A 19,676-nucleotide genomic window follows, 5' to 3' on the forward strand; every position below is an offset into this window, starting at 1 on the left:
GTAATAATAGAAAGCTCTTGAGAAGAATGATTTAAACATTTGGCAAGCATCTATCAGGGTTTCCAACACGTCTTTGCCCTTCACCTCTGCTCCATGTGTCCAGCCATGAGATGCTAACTTTTCATGACCACTCTGCCCTGCTCACTAAAATCCACGATAGTGTCCTCTGTGGTGGAGGGAGGAGTGTCCATACGTTCCTTCTTAATGTGGTGTTTCCTTTAGTGTAGGTTTCGTTTACTGTTCTCTCCCTAAGTACTCTTCTTCTGAGCTCTATGTCTGTGTGTGCACATGTGTTTTGCTGGGGATTGAACCCAGGGCCTTCAGACCGAGCAATATGCTCATCCCTTAAAGAAATTTATTTTGAGATAGGGTCTTGCTAAATTGCTGAGGCCGGGCTCAAACTCTGGGTCCTTCTGCATCAGCTCTCCAAAACGCTGGGATTAAAAAACCAATGCCACCGTTCCTGACTACCTGTCTCTTCTTCACTGATTTTCACAAAAAGTAAAAGAGTTCTATAGGACCTCAAGACAGAGGACAAAAAAATCTTCAGGCAGGATGGAGCCCTACAAAGTGCTGGGGCATTCGCTGGCAGAGAAGAATGTGGGCAGCAGAATGGGACAATCGGTCACAAAGATGCCTGAAGGTGTAATGTTTTGGTGGGGGAGAGAGAGATGCTTTTAATGAGATTATTTGCAAAGCTGCTGAGGTGTCTTGGCTCACAGAGATCATAATTTACGATAAATGTTAACTTTTAAAGAAGACTGTCACAAGAGTACATGGTGTATAATTCTACTGTTTGAACCAGCAGCAATGCTTTCGGTAGAAAATGGGAAGAAATTGTGTTGTGGGTGCCTACATATAAAACCGTAACCATGCACACGTGTCTGTGAAGTAAACAAGCTGCGCGAGGACCTGGGACGGCGGTCCCCGAGGCTCTTCCACAATCATTCAGCCGGGACTCGCTCCCTGCCTTTGCCACCTGTGAGTTCTCCCAAGAGATAGACAGAGCTGCTGGTGCCAAAGGTGCAACAGAAGTTGGTGGGAAAAACTTAACACGGAGAAAATGGTGTCTGAGCAGTTTAGACAAGGCTCTATTATTCTGTTTTAATGAAGGAAGCTTCCTTTCCAACTGAAGGAACTTCTGAGGGCCCTGTAGGCCGGGCAGGGCGGGCTCTGGGGGCTGGGGTGGGGCCGTGGCTGGTGCAGGAAGGCCGTCCAGAGGAAGCTGGGAGAGCCATGTCTTAGGGCTCTCAGCAACCTGGTCTGACTCCTGGAGCAGGAGGGAGCCTCAGCACGTTCTCAAGGCAGGGAATGATGAGAGGAGGGGGGAAATTTGGGAAAGATGCGTCTGGTGAGTGGGCAGTGGGCAGAAGCACGTCAGCATGAAAGCAGAAATCCTGAGCGAAGAGATGGGGCAGCAGAGAAACATTCTTCAGACCCTCGCGGTCCTAGCTCAGAGCTTCTCCAAGTGCGAAGGACAGGCAGGCTGTGGGCTCCAGCCTTGCGCATCTCAGAACCCTGGAATCCACCCAGGACCTCCTGCTGCGGCCACCGCTTTCTGCAGCTCCCATAGGGGAGGGAAAGCGGGGTTTTCAATGCCTTGGATGCGTGGCTAAGCGCCCTACCAGGGCCCGCAGGTGTGTGTGTGTGGGGGGGGGGGCCCGGGGCTCCTATCGGTCCCTTTCCTGACCTTCCTTGCCTCTTAAGAAATCTTAGGATTTCTTCCGGAAGCCCTTTCAGTCAGCAGATTGCGCTGGAGGTCTGGCCTTGGGAGCCGCCGCTAAACCCAAGTCCACCGTACACAAGTAGCAGAATCTTGCGGGCTGTTACATTTGTTATTTTAGAAAATGGTACATCGCTTGTAAGCGAGTGGGACGGATTGGAAGTAAACATTGTTCTTTCAACTGGCAGGCCTGCCTGTTAAGATACTCTGAAAAACATTTGAATTTGTTGCCTAATCTCAATCAGTGAGGTTTCAGATACTTAATAATCTCATTTTTGGTTTTTTGCGGTTTTCCAAAAATTATTTGGTGTCGTTGCTGTTATGCTAAATCAATCGTCTCGGTTCGTGCAAACAGGGAGTCTGGCCTTGGAAAAGTCTTTTAAAATTTTTTAAATTACAAAATTATTATATACCCACTGTGTACAATTAGGAAAATACAAAAAAAAAAAAAAAGATTAAAAATAAACTACCAAGCATCCATCATCCTAGAAATGAATGCCGTTAACATTTAAACATATTTCCTCCTCGTCTTTTTTCTTCACTACTTTACATAATGGAGGTTTTTTTCTTTAATATATAACTTTACATTTTTGCCTCGCCTTATTTCACAGGCACGCCTCCAGGGCATTAAACACTTCAGAACTCCATGTTTAAGATTTGCCTAATATGTCTTGTATTGGTTATAGTATCATTTTCTTGTTTCCCTGGTGTTCAGCATGATGCTGTTCCCAGCTGGCTGTTGTGAGTATCCTTATGTGCATGCGTGTGTGTGTGTGTGTGCACGCGTGCGTGTGTATGTGTGTATGTTATTACAGGTCTGACTGTAGGTGGAGGCCAAGGAGGTCTTGCCAAATCCTACTGCCTATTTCAGAGGGTAAGACTGTCCCTGTCATTGCATTGTCAATCTAGCTTTTGGTCAAAGGAGATAAATGCCCCGCACAAGAATATTGTAAACACATTAGAAAGGTTTTACAAATCCACTTTGAAATGGGGGAACCTAAGAGGCTTTCAAAAAGCCTTTTTTTTTTTTTTTTTTTGTTGGACTGGGGTTTGAATTCAGGCCCTTGCACTTGCCAGGGAAGCACTTACTCTACTGAGCCATCTCCCTGGCCCCTTAAGAAGCCTTTTGAATAGACGGGGCTAGTATGGTATGGTTTAAAACCAAATCACACCTAAGAAAAAAAATAGGGGATCTTCTGAGATAGAGGATAGCAGTTGCTCTGAATAATGGACTGGTGGGAATGTGAATGTTATTCCTGAAGTTCCAGGCTGGCTGGCTTCCTGGAGGAAGCAGTAACTCGTGGTAATAGAGATCTGAGGTCTCAAAATAGAATTCCAACCCTGTCTAGGCCACGGTGGGCAAGGTGCTTGGCTTCTCTGCGACGTGGGTACACCTCTTACGAAGCAGAGGATGACACTAATATTTCTCCCTTGCCGTTTGTCAAGAGGATTGAAATGCAAACTAAGGGTCAGCACACGGCAACTAAGACTGTGACCTAAGGGACCGCTAAGTTGTTTTGTTTGTGCTTTTTTTGGTGCTGGGGATCCAGCCGAAGGCCTCAAGCACACTAGGTTATGGCTCTGCCTCTGAGCCTCATCCCCAGCTTTTAGATCTGAATTCTAAATAAGTGGGCCTGGCCTCAGGACACCTTGGGTTATCTTTTAAAATCCACTGCAGGGGACTGGGGAGATAGCTCAGCGGTCTAAGTGCCTGCCTGGCAAGCAGAAGGAACTGGGTTTGATTCCTGGTACTTCATGCTGTTTGACTCTGGAATTCTGGGCACACAGTGCTGGCCACTGGCCACTGGCCACTGAAGCCTGGGAGGGCTGGCATATGCCTGTAATCCCAGGGCTGGGAAGGCTGAGACAGGAGGATTGCTATGAGTCCAAACTGCATAGTCAGATCCTCTACCAAATGAATAAATAAATAAAAGATTAAAAAAAAATCCACTGTAGGAATCTTAAGCCATTTCTCTTCAGGCATTTAATACACGGTTTAATGTGTGCACATGGATAGCTCAATGCTATTTGTGTTGTTGTTTTCCTTCTGTCTTTAGGAAGAGTCAGTGCTGGGCTAAGGGGGCCTGAGATGCTAAGTTCTTCAATCAGAAGCTTGAACCCTACAATCAAAAGCCAGGCTGGATTCGGAAACAAGTGTATCCGATGACAGCTTATTATGGAAAGCTCAGAACTTCTAAGAATTCTTTAGCAGGAAACAAACAAAATACAAAAATCTCCTCCTACTTTCCTGTGGCTAGGAATTTATGTTTTTTCTCTCTGACTTCAGCCCTTGTGAGTGCTTGTTAAAGGCACACAGGCCCATAGTTTGTGATACTTGTGTGGACAGATGACTAGTCTCGAGGAGACAGGGGTAAGACATGGCTCAGCACGACGTTTCTGGGAGCTGAACTTTTCTCCTCATTGGTGGACTAAAGGTTTCTGGTGGGAAGCACCCATAGTGTGTGTCTGTGTGTTTCCAGATCACAGGTTTGTGTGTGTGCTAGGTATTTGTGCACTGACCTACATCTCTAACCCTTTTTATCTTTATTTTTATTTTGAGTCAAGATCTCTTTAAGTTGCCCAGGCTGGCCTCAAATTTGTGATCCTCTTGTGTCAGCTCCTGGAGTAGTTGGGGTTACAGGCATGTGCTACCATATTGGGTTAGAGGTTCTAAGGACACCAGATGACAGGAAAGAAAAGCTTGTGGTACCGACTTCTGACAGCACCAAAGACAAATTACTTATAAAAGTTCAAGGGAACACTTTGTTCAGTGTTCATTTGCCCTTCAGTCTGGGAAAGAGCGAGCTGCCTTTTCCCTGCCCGACTGGAAACATTCTGCTTTCTCCGTTCTTTTGAAGTGGCCTCAGAGATCCAAGTATCAGCCTGAAAGCAGCTCTGTGTATCATTGCAACAGATTAGAACATATTAACATTTTATTTGCTCACAAAACAAATATTTTCCTTGGAATGAGACTAAGGTGGTAGGGCAGGACCAGGCAGGACAGCTGTCAAAGATGGCGCCCAGTCCCGGGCCACTGACCCTCCAGACACATAGGGAGTCATGAACTGCATTGTTTATACATTCAGAAATATTTATCAGACCTCCACTGTGTATGAAGCAGCAGGTAGGCGACAGAAATGGCAAAAAGACATGAAGCCATCCTGAAGGGGCTCAGAGCTAAGAAAGGAGGTCACAGGCATTTGATGTGGATGACACTAACCAGGCGAAGAAGTGTTGTGAGTTGGGCAATTGTTGTTTGTGTTAGAGGTGTGTGTGTAGGGGCAAGTGTAGAGTACAGTGTGATTACGGGGGCATATATCTCTGTAGGGAGCATTTATGTATGAGGTGTGTGTGGTTTGGAGAGAGTTGTGTGTGTGCATGGTAGTGGGTATGTGTATATGGTGAGTGGTAGTGGTGGTGAATGTGTGTGTGTGTGTGTGAGTGTGTGTGTGGTCGTAATGGTAGTGTGTGGTGGGTACAATACATCAGTCATAGGGTTGGTAGAAATGAGCTAGGAAGACCTTACTGGGGCTGCTGATGGGGGAGGCAGTAGGGCCTCGGGAGGAGAGGATGCAGTAGACGGAGGCGCGGCAGCCTGAAGGAAGGGAGAAGGGAAGACCCTCAGAGGTTATGTTCAAGGGGAAGGAAGCCAGGAAGGGTTTGAAATCTGCCTGATACCTTCTGATGAAGACAATGGCAGGTCTGTACCTCTCCACTGTTGCATTTCTTAAGCTCGTGTGAGGGTCTTGGGTCAGGAGCGGTTTCTCCTCTGAGAATCAAAGCCCAGCATGAACTGGGGTCTCTCTGAGCGCTGTCGCATCAGAAATGATTCTGATAGTTTCCACCTCTGCAGCTCGCAGAATAGCAAAGTGGATTCTATCAGATCTGAGGCAGAGGAGCTCGACTTGCCAGAATCCCTGTGGCAAACGGTGGAAGGAGGTGCAGGACGCATGCGTCGGGGCAAAGCGCGGGGTCCCTATGCCCTCCTGACACATTGGCTGCTCTGGTGAGTTTTGCATTTTCTGGAGCCTTTTAAAGAATAAACAAGGAGGCGGCTGGTAGAGGCTGGCTCCCTTTCTCAAACTTTGGGATTACTTTTCCCTTTCTAGATAGGGTCAAAGCTGCCTCAAGATAAAACCTTCTGCAGATAAGAATTATTTATTTCTGTTTTATTGAAAAAGAAGCCAATATTTATAGACAATTGAATGTCTTCAAGATATTGCCTTCTGCATATCACCTGGTGTCATTTTCCTAGTTCCCTGCAAGGAAAATATTATCATCTGTCCTTTAGCATGAGAGAAGTTAAGGCTAAAAGGCTAAAGTCACCAACCACTCCAATAAACCTGGCAGAGAGAGACAGAAAGCTTTCTCCCATTACTGGGCATCCAGTCTGTGTGGCCTCCAAAACCAGGCTCCTTTTATGACGTTGCTTAAAGTTTAAGAAGTGGTACAGGCAGGGAACTGAGGGTGGAATTTTTCTCCCTGAGGCCTAGGTTTGAAGCCAGGCTGTCTTTTGTGTAGTCAGGCATGTGGCCTTGTATTTCTTCTTCACTTACTTTCTTATCAAATTTCATTGAAGGGCTACTTCATCCTTGTCAGGTACTGGGCTGGAGTCTGGGAGCATACCTGTGACCTCCAAGCTCCCTGCCCTCCCAGGGCTTCCCGGCTGATAAAAATCGTAAAACAGGCCGTTATGGTGTAGTGTAAATTCTTTTTTTTTTTCCCAGGAACCAGGGATTGAACTCAGGCCTTTGCGCTTGCCATTCTGAGGGGGAGTGCGGAAGCTAAGGAATCACCTCTAGGTCATCCCATCCACTGTGCTGGCTGCTGGCTGTGGCTACACTGGCTTTTGAAGACTGAGTACAAAAAAAGTTAAGTATTTTGCTAATAGTGTTTTATATTAGTTACACAATAGTAACAGTTTTATGTTGCTTAGGATCTGTGGAGGTGTAGAGTAAGTTATTAAAAATCAGTTTCATCTCTTCCTTTTCACTCTTTGTGTGGGGCTATTAGAAAATTTAAACATAGGGCCTGCCGGAGAGCTCAGCAGACTAAGGTGCCCGCTTAGACAGGCACAGGGACCGTGTTCTGATTCCACGTGTACCTTGCCGGCCCCACCCCTGGGGCATGCTGAGAAGGCTACTGAGACTGGGTGTGGTGGCACATGCCTGTGATCCCAGCGTTTGGGAGGCTAAAAACAGGAGGATCTGTGTAGTGAGACCCTGCAGATGCTGTACTAACCACATTAAAAAAAAATTTTAAACATATACCTGTGACTTTCATTATGTTTGTGTTGGACAGCATTTCTCCTGAGGAACAATAACATGGAGCATTTTACCTCCGAACAATAACCACAGCATGTTTGTTCTGTGACCTCCCCCAACACCAGGAAACCACATAAGTGAGGCCTAAGGTGTAAGAATTTCTGTCCCTCTACACATGGTTTAAGTGTTTACTGTGGAGAGGATTGTTTATCATGGGACCCTCAGTCCTCTGATACTGTGGGAAAGGTGTCAGGTGACCTGAGTGTGGCGTTTCTTGTTTAACTTGAGGATTCTTTACTCTTCAGGTCCTATAACTGGTCACTGTTATAATCTATCCCCCCCCCCCCGAAAAAAACAAAATAAAACAAAAAACAAACAAGCAAAAAACCTCCAGGCCTAGCAATCATGTGCAGTAAGCTGCTTGTGCCTGTGCTCCCTGCCATCTTTGCTTTTCCTTATTTATTATTTTAGAAAGAAAAATAAATTAAAAAAAGTTTTTTTTCTACAGTTTTATTGATAAACAGATAGCAATGAGACAGTTTCAAATCAAATCGGAAGTACAGTTTCAACAAATAATACACTGCATATATTCTTCTTAGTGGTTAATTGCTGTACAAGATGTGGACTTGTGATCCTATTTACAAACACCATTAGAACAAATCATTCTATTCATTAAGACAATGCAACTATATATCTACCCCAATAAAAAAATGTTATAAGATTTGAAAACAGGATTGTAGGAGAGTAACAATGGCTTTTCCTTATTTTAGCAAAAGAAAGTCATACACAATATTTAATGAATTTTGATTTTCAGTATCTTCATCAGTCTAAAATAGACAAGACACCATTGGATTAAGGATAAGGTTGTTAGATTCTAGTACTAAAAAGAATCTGGGGTGGGGGCTGGGGAGATGGCTCAGTAGAATAAGCGCTTCCCGGGTAAGCTCAATGACCTGAGTTCAATCCCTGGTTCTGCCAAAAAAAAAAAAAAAAAAAAAAAAAAAAAGAAAGAACAAAAGAATCTGGGGAATTGGCTAGTTCCCTTCACATCTCCTCCTTAGAAAGTGATGCTCAGAGAGGGCAAGTAACGGGAATTGGAGTAAAAAAAGATGTGGGCAGAATTTGTTTTTAATCGATCCAATAGGGTGTTAGAAGGAGCATAGGATAGCATGTTTCTGGAAAGATTTTGTTGTCAGTGAAGCACCATACCAACTGCTATAGTGTGGATGAAGTTTGTCCCCCAGATTGTCATATGTTGGAGGCTTGGTCCTCAGTATGGCGGTGTTGAAGTTGTAACCTCTTTTTTTTTTTTTTTTTTTTGTATTTTAGGGAAGGATCTACACGGTGTTCAGGGTCTCACTACTAGATCAGACTCAAAATGATCCGCCTGTTTACAGCCTCCCAAGAGCTGGGATTACAGGGGCACACCACCACGCCCAGTCTCAATTGCTGTCTCAGCGTACCCCGGGGCGGGGCTGGCAGGGCAGGCCTGGGGATCAAACTCCCGGCCCCTGTGCCTGCTTGCAGGTGCTTTAATCTGCTGAGCTATTTGGCAGGCCCTTGAAGTTGTAAACTTTAAGAGGAGGGGTCTGGTGGGAGCTGGGTAGGTCATTGGGGGTACTGACCTTGGAAGAGACTAAAGTCACTCTCATGGGGTTATGTAGTATTTGCAAAAGTGAGCCGTCACAAAGGAGCCTGATTCCTGAATCTCTCCAACAGCCGGTCTCACCAGGCAACCTCTTCCACACACACTTCCGCATTGTGATAACATCTGTCATGATACTCTCACTAGAGTGTAGCAGAAGCCTGTGACATGCTCTTAAACCTCCAGGCAAATAAACCTCTTTTCTTCATAAGTATGCAACCTCAGGAATTTTGTGACAGCCGTGGAAAACAGTCTAAGACACCAAGAGTAGCTATTATCATTCATCAAAGACTAGGAGACTTTGTCAACTGCTTGATCAAGATGCATTAGCCAGATGACACAGTTGCTAAAGAAAGCTGACGTAGTGTCCAGGGCAAGGGGCGCAGCTCTTTGCTGGCCATTTGTTTGGGAGGTTCTGTGCCCCATTCAGTTCCAGCAAACTCATTTCAAGGACTTTGCAGATCTTTATTCTGGAGAGAGTTGCAAGGTAGCCTAGGGTTTGAGACAAGAATGACCTAAGGATTTGGAGGTTTAGTTTGAAGGGGAAAAAGCAAGAGATGGAAGCTGTTGGTGGGGGAGTCCTACTTCTGCTGAGAGGGTGCCTCAGAAGCTCTCTTGGATCCCTCCGATTCTGAGACCACAGCAATTTACTCATGGTGCTGGTCCTTCCTATCTGCTTTCCTCACCTCCATTTCTGGAGCCTTTATTAGCTTTCTGCTCCTTCTGCGAGTGACTGTAGGGTTTGAGATTCCAAAATATTTCTTTAACAATTAATAGTCTGGGGGCCAGGGAGATGGCTCAGTAAAATAACCGCTTGCCTGGCAAACACAAGGGCTTGAGTTCAATCTCCGGTTCTGAAAAAAAAAAAAATAATAGTCTGGCTTAATGGGAAGAGGGAGGAACATTTTTTTAAAAAAAGGCATTTTTGTTCCTTTGAAAGTGACACAATGACCTATTAAGTTGGGGGAAGGGGCAATAACATTGTCATAGTGGTAGGGAATACTGTGGCCACTACTGCAGCAAATACATATGCATCATTTGCTCTTAGGTATAGTTTAAAATGCAAACACAACTGCTAAAGGCTTTTTCAGTGGACTGGACATTTTCCTTGTTTCTACAATTCTTTTGTTAGCTACCGAGATTCCAGAAAATTCTCACTGTAAGAATTGTCTCCCGTGTACTACTTCCTGGTTTCATAATTTAAGTGCTTGGCTGGTTTGGTTACAGCAAACGCTATATAGGAACTGTTTTCTTGCTTTCTTGACTCCAGAAAAGTCATTTTCTGGAGGAAAATATTTTTCATGCATAGTTAGTGTTGCCGCTGGGAGACAGACAACCTGGCTGAATCCTTGCAGCGAGTGGGCAGCTGAGCTATTTCTAGTATTTTGTTCTGCCCTGGGGTAGCAATTATGTATCTGTCTCACTGGGCTCCACCTCAAACGTCCCAACCATCATTTCAGAAACCTCCACCTCTACTCTGAGGCACTAAATAAAACCTGGCAGACAGATCCACAGGGAAGGCAGAGAGAACGGGTAGGAATGAGGGACATTTGTCAGTGTCCCTGCCCGGGTCTAAGAATGGCAGCAGGGACAGAAAGCAGGCTGACCATTTAGGGCAGGGGTTCCAGGGAGTTTGGAACTTGCTGCTTGGCCAATTGCCATGAGAAAAGTTGGGCTCCGGGGCTCCAGCCAGCCAGGCATGCTGGGCAGGAGGAGGAGCAGGCAAGGCATCAGAAGCCCTCTTCCACCTGGGAGGCATCCACCTGCTCCTCCCCACTGCTACCCCTCTGCAGGTCTAAAGCCCCCAGCTGCTGTGTGGAGCCCATGCCTCCTTGTCTGGCCACCTGCAGGTGTGACCTGGAACCTTGGAGCAGGACAGCCCAGCCCATAGCCAAGTGGAGGGTTTGTTCCCGGGTCTCACTGCCGGGGAGAGGCCAGCCGGCTGCCGGCCTTGGCTCTCAGCCCTTGTCCTTGAGTGTCTGCTTCTCACCAGGTCTCCTCTGCCCCCAGTGCCTGCTCTCCCACAGGCTCAGCGTTCTGAGTTGTGCTGAAGCCCAGCTCATATGCACAGTGGGCCCCCAAACATCGTGGGCACAGGGCTCCCCAAGGAAGCTTTCAGATGGCAATGTGGAGGTGTGTACGAAGTGCTTCCCCAGGCTTAAGTCACAGGGCTTTGGGATTCTGGTCCCTGTCTTTCAAGGTCAGGAAAGTGGCAACAGAGAATTTCAACCCCTCCTGGGCCTGGTGTAGCCAAGGTACAGTCTTGGCACGGATGACCATAGCCAAGAGGTTAGCAAAGAGTTGGGAGACCACGCACACCCCCAGGGCTCTGTAGCGGCTCAGACAATCTGGACTTCTCCAGGAATGACACGTCAAGAAAGCAGCGGGAGGTCAGGGGCCAGCCATCTGCTCACTTTTATTTGCAGGAAACCACAGGTCAGGACACACACGGAGAGGACAAGGCCACGGCACTGTATGCAGGCAGACGGGCAGGCTCAAGCAGGCAGCTGCCGCTGCAGAACAACAGAGCCACAGCGGAGTGGAAGAGCAAGGAGTGAAGGTTCTGGAGCTGGTGCTGTGCTGGTTAGCTACTGCCACGGGCTTGGTGGTCGAGTCTGTACTTCTGGGCTGCAGCTGGAGTGCTGGGGCCTTTAGCTTTATCTGTGCCCAGGATCACCCCCAAACATGGTGGTCTAGCTGAGCTCCCTCAAGCGGGTGCAGTGCTTTTCCACTGTGGGGCTGAATTCTCTCCCAACACACTGGCAGCGAGACAGGGTAAAGAGTTTGATACACAGAAAAGAAAATGTTTATGTTCTGAGTTCAGTGGTGTACATGTGTGGGTGTGCACGTGTGTGTGTGGCTGTGTGTATGAGTGTGTGTAGATGTCAGGGGCTCACCACAGGGTTTCTGTGTAGTGTTTCATGTTGATCCCCTCCCCCAGTTGATGCTGGGTATGATCGATTCTTAAGAAGGAAAGGCAGTAGATTCTTAGCTGAGAGGCTAAGAGGAGCCTTTCTGGATTCGAGGGCTGGGGAAAGCTCTAGGAGACCCACGAGGACAGGGACTCTGCCTTCTGTCTTATGGCTGTAGCATTTATTTATTTAATTTAATTTAATTTTTTTTGGCAGAACTGGGGATTGAACTCAGACCCTTGCGCTTGCCAGGGAAGCACTTATTCCACTGAGCCATCTCCCCGGCCCCCTTATTTATTTTTTTTGGAGTAACCAGGGATTAAACTCAGATCCTTGTGCTTGCCAGGGAAGTGCTTATTCTACTGAGTCATCTCCCCGGCCCCTATTATTATTTTTTTATAAATGTATTTGGTACAAGATCTTACTACACAGCTTGGGCTCATAGTGATCCTGTTTTCAGCCTCCTCAGCGCTGGGATTATAGGTGTGCGCCACCACACCTGGACTTGGTGGCCGACTCAGCAGGCCCTGGGGCAGGGCCCGCATGACATGTAGTGCCAGAGATGGAACCCCAGTCCCTATGCTTGCCTAACAGGTGCTTAGTCCACTGAGCTATCTCGCCGACCCTGGCCATGGTGTTGATTTACTTGAGGTGAAGGCAAGATCACTGAAGTAGGCTGGTCTTCAGAGCTCCCTTGTTTGGTAGGTGGTACAGAGAGAGGTTCAGAGGGTACAGGACACATTCCAGGCTGCAGGGCTGAGATAGGACTGCTCTCCACTCTCTGTGCTGCTCTTGTATTTCCAGGCAGGGTTTCACCCCTCATCCCCTTGCGGGATATGGATTGGCTCCTTTCCCCGGGAGCCACTACAGAGCAGGTACCAGATTTCCCAGCATAGAAGTTCTTCCCTGTTGCCTGCAGAGAGAGAAGAGAGTATCCATCAGAATTCCTTTCGCAGGTGGTGTCTTAGCATTACGATTGCTCGCTAACAGTGACACTTCCTCTGAGATACCCACCAAGCGTGGAGGTCAGCGGCATAGAGAAGCACAGAAGATTGCTTCTTCCCATTCTATGGAAGAGGACAGCTGCGCTGAAAGCTGAGTAGGCAACTTGACGTGCGCCTCCTCTCTTTAGCTGGGTCATCTGCTTCTTGCCATCTGGAGACAAAAGAAACAAAATGCTGCAGGGCTTGAAATCTGCCTTCTTGCCTGGTGATTGATCTGTGAGAGTCCATTGCCTCGCTCAAGGTCTGCGACCAATTGGCCCAGGTCAAATGGGGATGCCTAGAGCATCAGGCTCTAGGCGTACACTGGAGTCCTACCTAGTGGACTGGGGAAGTGGCTTTGGAGAGAGATTCTGTATCCACCTTTTGCTATTTAACCCTGACCGAAAAAGCGCAGATGTCGTGCTAGGCTGGCTGTCGACTAAGTAGGAATGACTGAAGCGATGTCATCAGGAGAGGGTCTCTCCAACCCCAAGGGTCTGTGATTCTGAAGCTCTCTGCTCAGTGGAGTTTTCATGTTAATCAAGAGAGCCCGTTGGAACTCTGACTCCAACAGAGTTCTGCGTGTGGGCTTTTGTTTGTTTTGTTGATTTTAGAGAAGCCAAATCTGCTGATTCTATTGTTTTTCCCTGTCAATCCTTCTGGCCTGAGATATTCGACGACTGTGTCATTACAGGTTAAATGGTGCTGATCCCACAAGGGTCTTGTATGTCTGTGATGTGACTCTAGATGTAGCAGAGGAGAGTTGTACTGAACAGAGGGGGCTGGGTTAGACATTGAGAACAACCATCTGCAGAAGCCGAGACCGGGTACATCTGGAAATTGGGGTCTACAGGTGTCCTCTGAGCCTTTTTGAGCTCCTTAGGGTGCCTTCTGATCTTCTGGGTTTTTTGTACAAACAAGCTAAGAAAAGAGTCATGAGGTAGGATAGGCAAGAACAAGAGCAACCTCATAAGAATAAAAGAAAGAAGCAACAGGATTTGGGGCGAGTAGAGATTAAGAAAAGTAGAAGGTGACAGGAAAAGGCAGAGAGAAAGTAAAAGCCACACTGAAACATACGAAGAGATTAGAGGACCTGGCAAATAAAACACTGTTGCAAAACTAAATATTTATCGATGAATCAATAAGTAAATGCTTGACTCACGCTAGCTAGCCCAGTTCCACATGCAGACTTGCCCATGTTCCTATTGGTAACTTGTGTCGGAGCAGGAACTAGAGTCAGCCCCGTGACTGGAGAAGGCCACCACGCCCAGCACCAGGAGAAACGCATCTCCTAGCACGCTGCTGCAATGGTAGGGTGCCCTCAGGACTCAGCCGAGAGGCTCAGGAAAGAGAAAGGAGGCGGGCTGAGATCTTGTGTCTTCCCTTATAGGGTCTTGGGGACACCAGGCCCCAGGCAAGGAGAGGAAAGCACATCGCTGCACAGGGCCTTTTCATCTTCCTGGTTTTTTTTCCTTCTCTAGAGGCAGAAGAATCAATCTTTTTTTTTTTTTTTTTTTGAAGAACCGGGGGTTGAACTCAGGTCCTTGAGCTTGCCAGGCAAGTGCTTATTCCACTGAGCTATCTCTCCGGCCCCTAAAGGCAAAAGGATTTTTTTTTTTTTCTCTCTGAATGTCTTCAGGGCAGGTTTGGCTGGCTTGAGTTGTGGGGATCGAACCACAGCAACCTGAGCCTGACTTCTTTGTTGAAGCAACCACTTAAAGAACTGAGCTAAGGGGCAGGCCCCCAGAAGAATCAATCTTGACCTAAAGTTATCTGTTCTCTACTCGGGAGCCACATAAAATATCCTCTGAATTCAAAAATGGTCTCATAGCCTTTCCCTGCTTTATGTTTCCTTTCGTTTCTCTGAGTTTCCTGAATACAGTTTCTAGAAATTTCTCCTCTTCAAGAAAATGGAGTCAAGAAGTGACAGGACTTCTCTTAAATTAGTAGGAGCTGGGATCAGTTTCCTGCAGAAGACCTACCTGTCCTTGAGACTATTTTGCCCTCTGTGAGAAAACAGCAACTCTCATCTCTTTTGTTTCTTCCTTTGGCCTGCTCCTTGACCTCTCAGAGCGAACACTAGAGCTAGACAAGATGCCACTTTATTTCTGTCACTGCTATTGGTGGTGACCCAGCAGGAAGGCTACGCTGCCCTGTGCAGGCGGATCAACACATTCGAATGAACTTGGTCTTTTGAGTTTGTGTTCCTTCTCCCAGGAAGTTGTGCCAGTTTTCATAACTGCCACAGAATGGCTTCTGAAGAGTGGCACAAAGAGGCCTTTCTGTTCTGAGGAGAAGAGAAAAGAAGAACCACACCGCCTAGAGTCAGCAAAGCCGAGTGTGTGGAGACCAGCCTGCCATCCGTCTCTGGGGAGCCCTGCCAAGAACTCTTGCATAAGCTGCAGTGAGCTCATGTGTTTTCATGCACATCAGCAGATCCCGGGCTTCGGGGCCAGGGGTTAGGCTGGAGGAGGGAGCTTAGAAGAGATGTGCTCCTCCAAAGAGGGGGCGCTCTGGGAAGCAGACGTGTTCCTACGCTCACGATGATGAAAGCGGTTTTCATCTTTGTGCCAGTCCACATTCCTCCCGGCGTCAATGTCAGGGAAGGAAAGGGCGGTACTTGGTCTTACAAGCCCCAAGATGGGTGGTGGGGTGTTTAAGGATTGGAAGACAGCATGTTGGGGTGAAGATAAGGAAGAGATTCTCTCATGGGCGGGAAGTCAGATAGCTGCCCAGTTAGTACCACTGCCCCCAGGCTGAGCATCTGGCCTTGGCTGAGTGTCACTTCCTAGTTGTCACTACCTGGGCTGTGTTCAAGGGGGAGAGTCACTTCCTTCCTTGACTGAGGCAGGCTGAAGGTTCCAGAACCTGCCATCTCTCAGCCTTCCCTTCTGTGTGGCGGAAGCACCAGGCCAGGTGACCTATGCAAGCCAACTAACTCTGCCCCTTCCCCAGCCCATACAGGAATGCTTGGCACACAGCGAGGACCGACTTTGGGCTCCACTCCAAGCTTTCTCCTCCTGAATAGAAGCGACGATGTCTGACCCCAGGACAGCTGCAGCCAGGTCACCCTGAGCCCTGGCTAAGCACAGAGCCGGTGAGGTGATCGCTGCTTTGCTTACACTTCACCAACTGAAGATTCTTCCTCTGCACAATGAGTCAAAGCTGTTCAAACGGGCTTCCCAGACGTTCTCTCGGGGGTTGACACACTTCTAGTGAGCTGTGCCCCAGCGGAGAGGAAGCTCTGTCTGCCTTCCCAGCCTCCTGTCGCTCCCCTGGTCTAGCTTCATCTCGTTCACCTGATGGGGCACTGTTTATACAAACGAACGAGCCCGCAGATGGCCTATTTTAAAATAATTAAATTTTGTTAAATTTGTTCAAAATTATATTGTGTTGAGCCTCTCTGTAACTTAATACTTTATGTAGTTTTTGCTTCAGTAGTAGGAACATTGTTTTTGCAGGTGAATTTCTAATTCTTCTAAATGTTTTGCATTCTTCTTCTGGCATCATTAATGTTTATAAGATCTCCCTGTTTACTGTCTCCTAAGAATTCAATTACTACATTGTTTGTTTCTTTCCAGAACATTCGAGAAAGTTCTATTGTTATTATTATTATTATTATTATTATTATTATTATTATTTTGCACTGCTGGGGAATTGAACCCAGGATGTCCTATGTGCTAGGCAAGTGCTCTGCCACACAGCTACCACTCCATTCCTCAGCCGGGAATATTTTAAGTATGTATAAGAACTTCCTTAGATTTCATTCAGAATTTTCTCCTTCTTGGGGGTGGGGAGATAGCTCAGAGGTCTAAGTGCCTGCCTGGCAAGCGCAAGGACCTGAGCTGGATCCCTGGTACCACCTGCCGAGCTGGCCTGCTGGGTGCCCTGAGCTGACCATCAAAACTGGCATGGTGGTGCATGCCTGTAACCCCAGTGCCGGGGAGGCTGAGAAAGCAGGATCACTATGTGTCCAAGCTGTGTCATGAGACCCTGTGCCAAATAAATACATTAATACATAAAGGATGGAAAAAAAAAGAATTTTCGACTTACAAGTGATTGAATGATGCCTTGATTAATTTCAATTTAGGCAATACTTAGATTTAATCAACTGAGAAATAACCAAGCTCATATAAGCCAATCCTTGAATCTTGCTGTAGCAAGGTGAGTGATACAAGCCATCTTTTATGCTTACGAAAGGACGTCCCCTGATGACGTAAGCTTGAGTATTTGGTGTGAGGTGTCATGACACGTAGAGTTTACTCTTTACAATTTCAGGCAAGAAAAGGGAGGAAGCATAGAGCAAAATGTTGACAGTCCTTGTGTCAGAGTGACGGATACATTGCGGCTTGCTGTACTCACAGCCCCACTCTTTGGTACCTCTGAATATTTTCATGAAAAGGCGTTATTTGTAGAGGCTTTAATTCCAGGGAGCATGTTCCTTAGGAAGCAGAGAGTGGGTGGGCTGGAAGTGAGGGCTGTTTAATCACTTTGGGATTATTATCCCTACCTGGATGCCTTGGCAGTAGCAGGGTGTGATGTACTAAGCCCCAAACAAACAGCATGTCAGTGACACCCTCTATTACTAACTCCTCCGTGTGTACTGGTTCCTGAGTCCAAAGATCTAGCGCTCAGTCCTTTCGCCTCATGGATGTTAGGGAGAGAGGAAATATTTACTAGAAGAGCCTTTCTTTCCTTGAAAATTTCAAGAAATTTCTTTTTTTTACTTAAAAAAATGTATTTAGGATAAGCTCTACAGGGTCTCACTACACAGATCAGACTCATGGTGATCCTCCTGTTTTCAGCCTCCCAAGCACTGAGATTACAGGCTTGCGCCACTATGCCTAGTCTCAATGGCCGTCTCAGCGCGCCCCGGGGGTGGGGCTGGTATGGCATGCTGGGGATCGAACCCCCAGCCCCTGTGTCTGTCTAAGCAGGAACTTTAATCCGCTGAGCCAACTGGCCAGCCCTTACAAGAAATTTCTGCCATTTGTCTGCTTATTAATTGGTACTAGTTTTCTTAAAAAAAAAAAAAAAAATAGACAAGTAGAAAAATAAAGTTTGTAAATTATTTTGAAAGTACTGTTGAAAAGTCCGTCAGTAGAAATTGTTGTCTTTCTGGAGTCTTCTTTTATTTATTTATTTATTTATTTATTTAATTTATTTATTTTTGTGTGTGTGTGTCCAGTTCAGCCTACCTGGGGGCTGGCTGGCATGTGGTGCTGGGGGATCGAACCGCGGTCCCTGTACTTTGCTAAGCTTGTTCTAAGTAGGTGCTTTAGACCACTGAGCCATCTCACTAGCCCATAGAGTCTTCTTTTAGACTGTCGTGTGTGTGTGCGTGCATGCATGTGTGTGTGTGTATGTGTGTCTAGGGATTGAACTCTGGGTATTAGAACTGAGTTGTGCCCCCAACTCTTTCTTGTTCTTTAAAAAAATTTAAATTTTGAGACAGGGGATTGCTAAGTCACTCAGCTACCAAGTCTGGGCTTGAATTTGTGATGAGCCTGCTTTAGTTTCCTGGGGTGCTGGGAACACAAGAGCGCCCTACCATGTCAGACCATCCAACAGAGTTTTTAAAGGACACTTTGAATCTTCTCTTTTAGATACATTACTCAATTCTGATGTTTGACTCCCGGACCTCCTCTCTCTCCCCCTTGTTCTTTACTATGCTCTCTGATCTTTAATACTGTGTGAATACTCTGGTCTGACTGTGTGCTTCCCTGGGTCTGGCCGTGGCTATCTCTGCTTTGTGTCATCTCCTCGGGACCTAGCCCAGCTGGGGCCTGGGAGTGAGGACCCATGCAGGTGGAGAAGCTGCCCATGGGTGCCTGGGTCTGCTCCTCTCTTCAGCATGCCCTGCATACAGACACACGAGTGCCATTTTCCGGTCTAGGTCTGTGGAGAGATGGGGGGAGACTTGGGTTCCACTTTGGGAAGCTCATAACACAGGAGATGGATCTAGGGGTTGAAAATGCCTGTCACTGTGCTGGAAGCTTCAAGGCGTCACCAAGGAAGCTGCAGGCACGGCCACAGGCTCTGCACGTAGTGCTCAGGGGTCTGTCCTGAACCCGCCACAGGGAGCTTTGTTCTGCTTCTGTTTCCTCACCTGTCACATGGGCAGCTGTACTGCAGCAACTAACTTCGTAAGGTCCATGTGAAGTTCTAAAGCGATTCTAAGAGGGATAGACTTTGGGCTAGATAATAAATGGTATTTGTTATGAGTAACAATTTCATCAATAGCTGCACATTTTGGTTTTACCCTCAACTCAACTGTAATCTCTTTCTTTCTGATTTTTGATTCTTTCCTTCCAGTGGTGGATGGCAATTTTCATGTTCACCTTCCTTGCTCAAACCAACCTTCTGAAAAAAAAAAAAAAAAAATCCAGTTCCCTCTTTCATCTCATGAGTCTGTGTCTTGTTATGCGGGTCTCTTACTGTATCGTAGCTCTACTTTTATGCTGTTCTTTTTTTCTTCATCAGTTTTGGTCTGATCTCTAAGAAGTGGAGTGCACACATTTCTGCCTTTCTATTCAAGCTGAATTTCATATTTTCTGAATCATGAAGCTGCCCTCCATGTGACCTCGAAAGCCCTTTGATGATCCATATTTAGCTGTATCCATCACTCAACAGATGTCTGGTAAAGGCCCCCATGAGCTCCCTCTACATCCTGTGGTTTCAAGTTCCCGAGTTGTTAGTTAAAAAGCTTTCATCCTCCTGCCCCCCACCCATTCCAGAAGGGTAGAAGGACAGATTCTCACTTCGGCTATTCATTCCTTTGCTCATTTTACAAATATTTACTTATTACCTACTGCATTCTTGAAACAGCATTTCCAAACTGCGCTTTCCTAACTTGACCTATTTATAATCGTTACATTTTCTGACAAGAGTTGACAATTAACATTCAATTGAATGATGTCTTCCAGCCCTGTGTTCTGCCCACTGGGAGACTTGGAGGATCCGTGGTGAACCAATGTCTTGATGTAGCACCTGCTGTTGCCTATGTAGATTTCAGGACACCACCAGTCCACTGTGGCTTTGCCTAAGGACATCTGGTAAGCGGATGAGGCGACCTGACTCTGTTTGATGTCCTGTATGCGAGCATGGAAAATGAAGTGACTGCAAGGGTAGAATGCCCAGCTAGCTAGG

The sequence above is a fragment of the Octodon degus genome, unplaced genomic scaffold (assembly GCF_000260255.1).
Source record: "Octodon degus isolate 3935 unplaced genomic scaffold, OctDeg1.0 scaffold00128, whole genome shotgun sequence".
Classification (NCBI taxonomy): Eukaryota; Metazoa; Chordata; class Mammalia; order Rodentia; family Octodontidae; genus Octodon; species Octodon degus.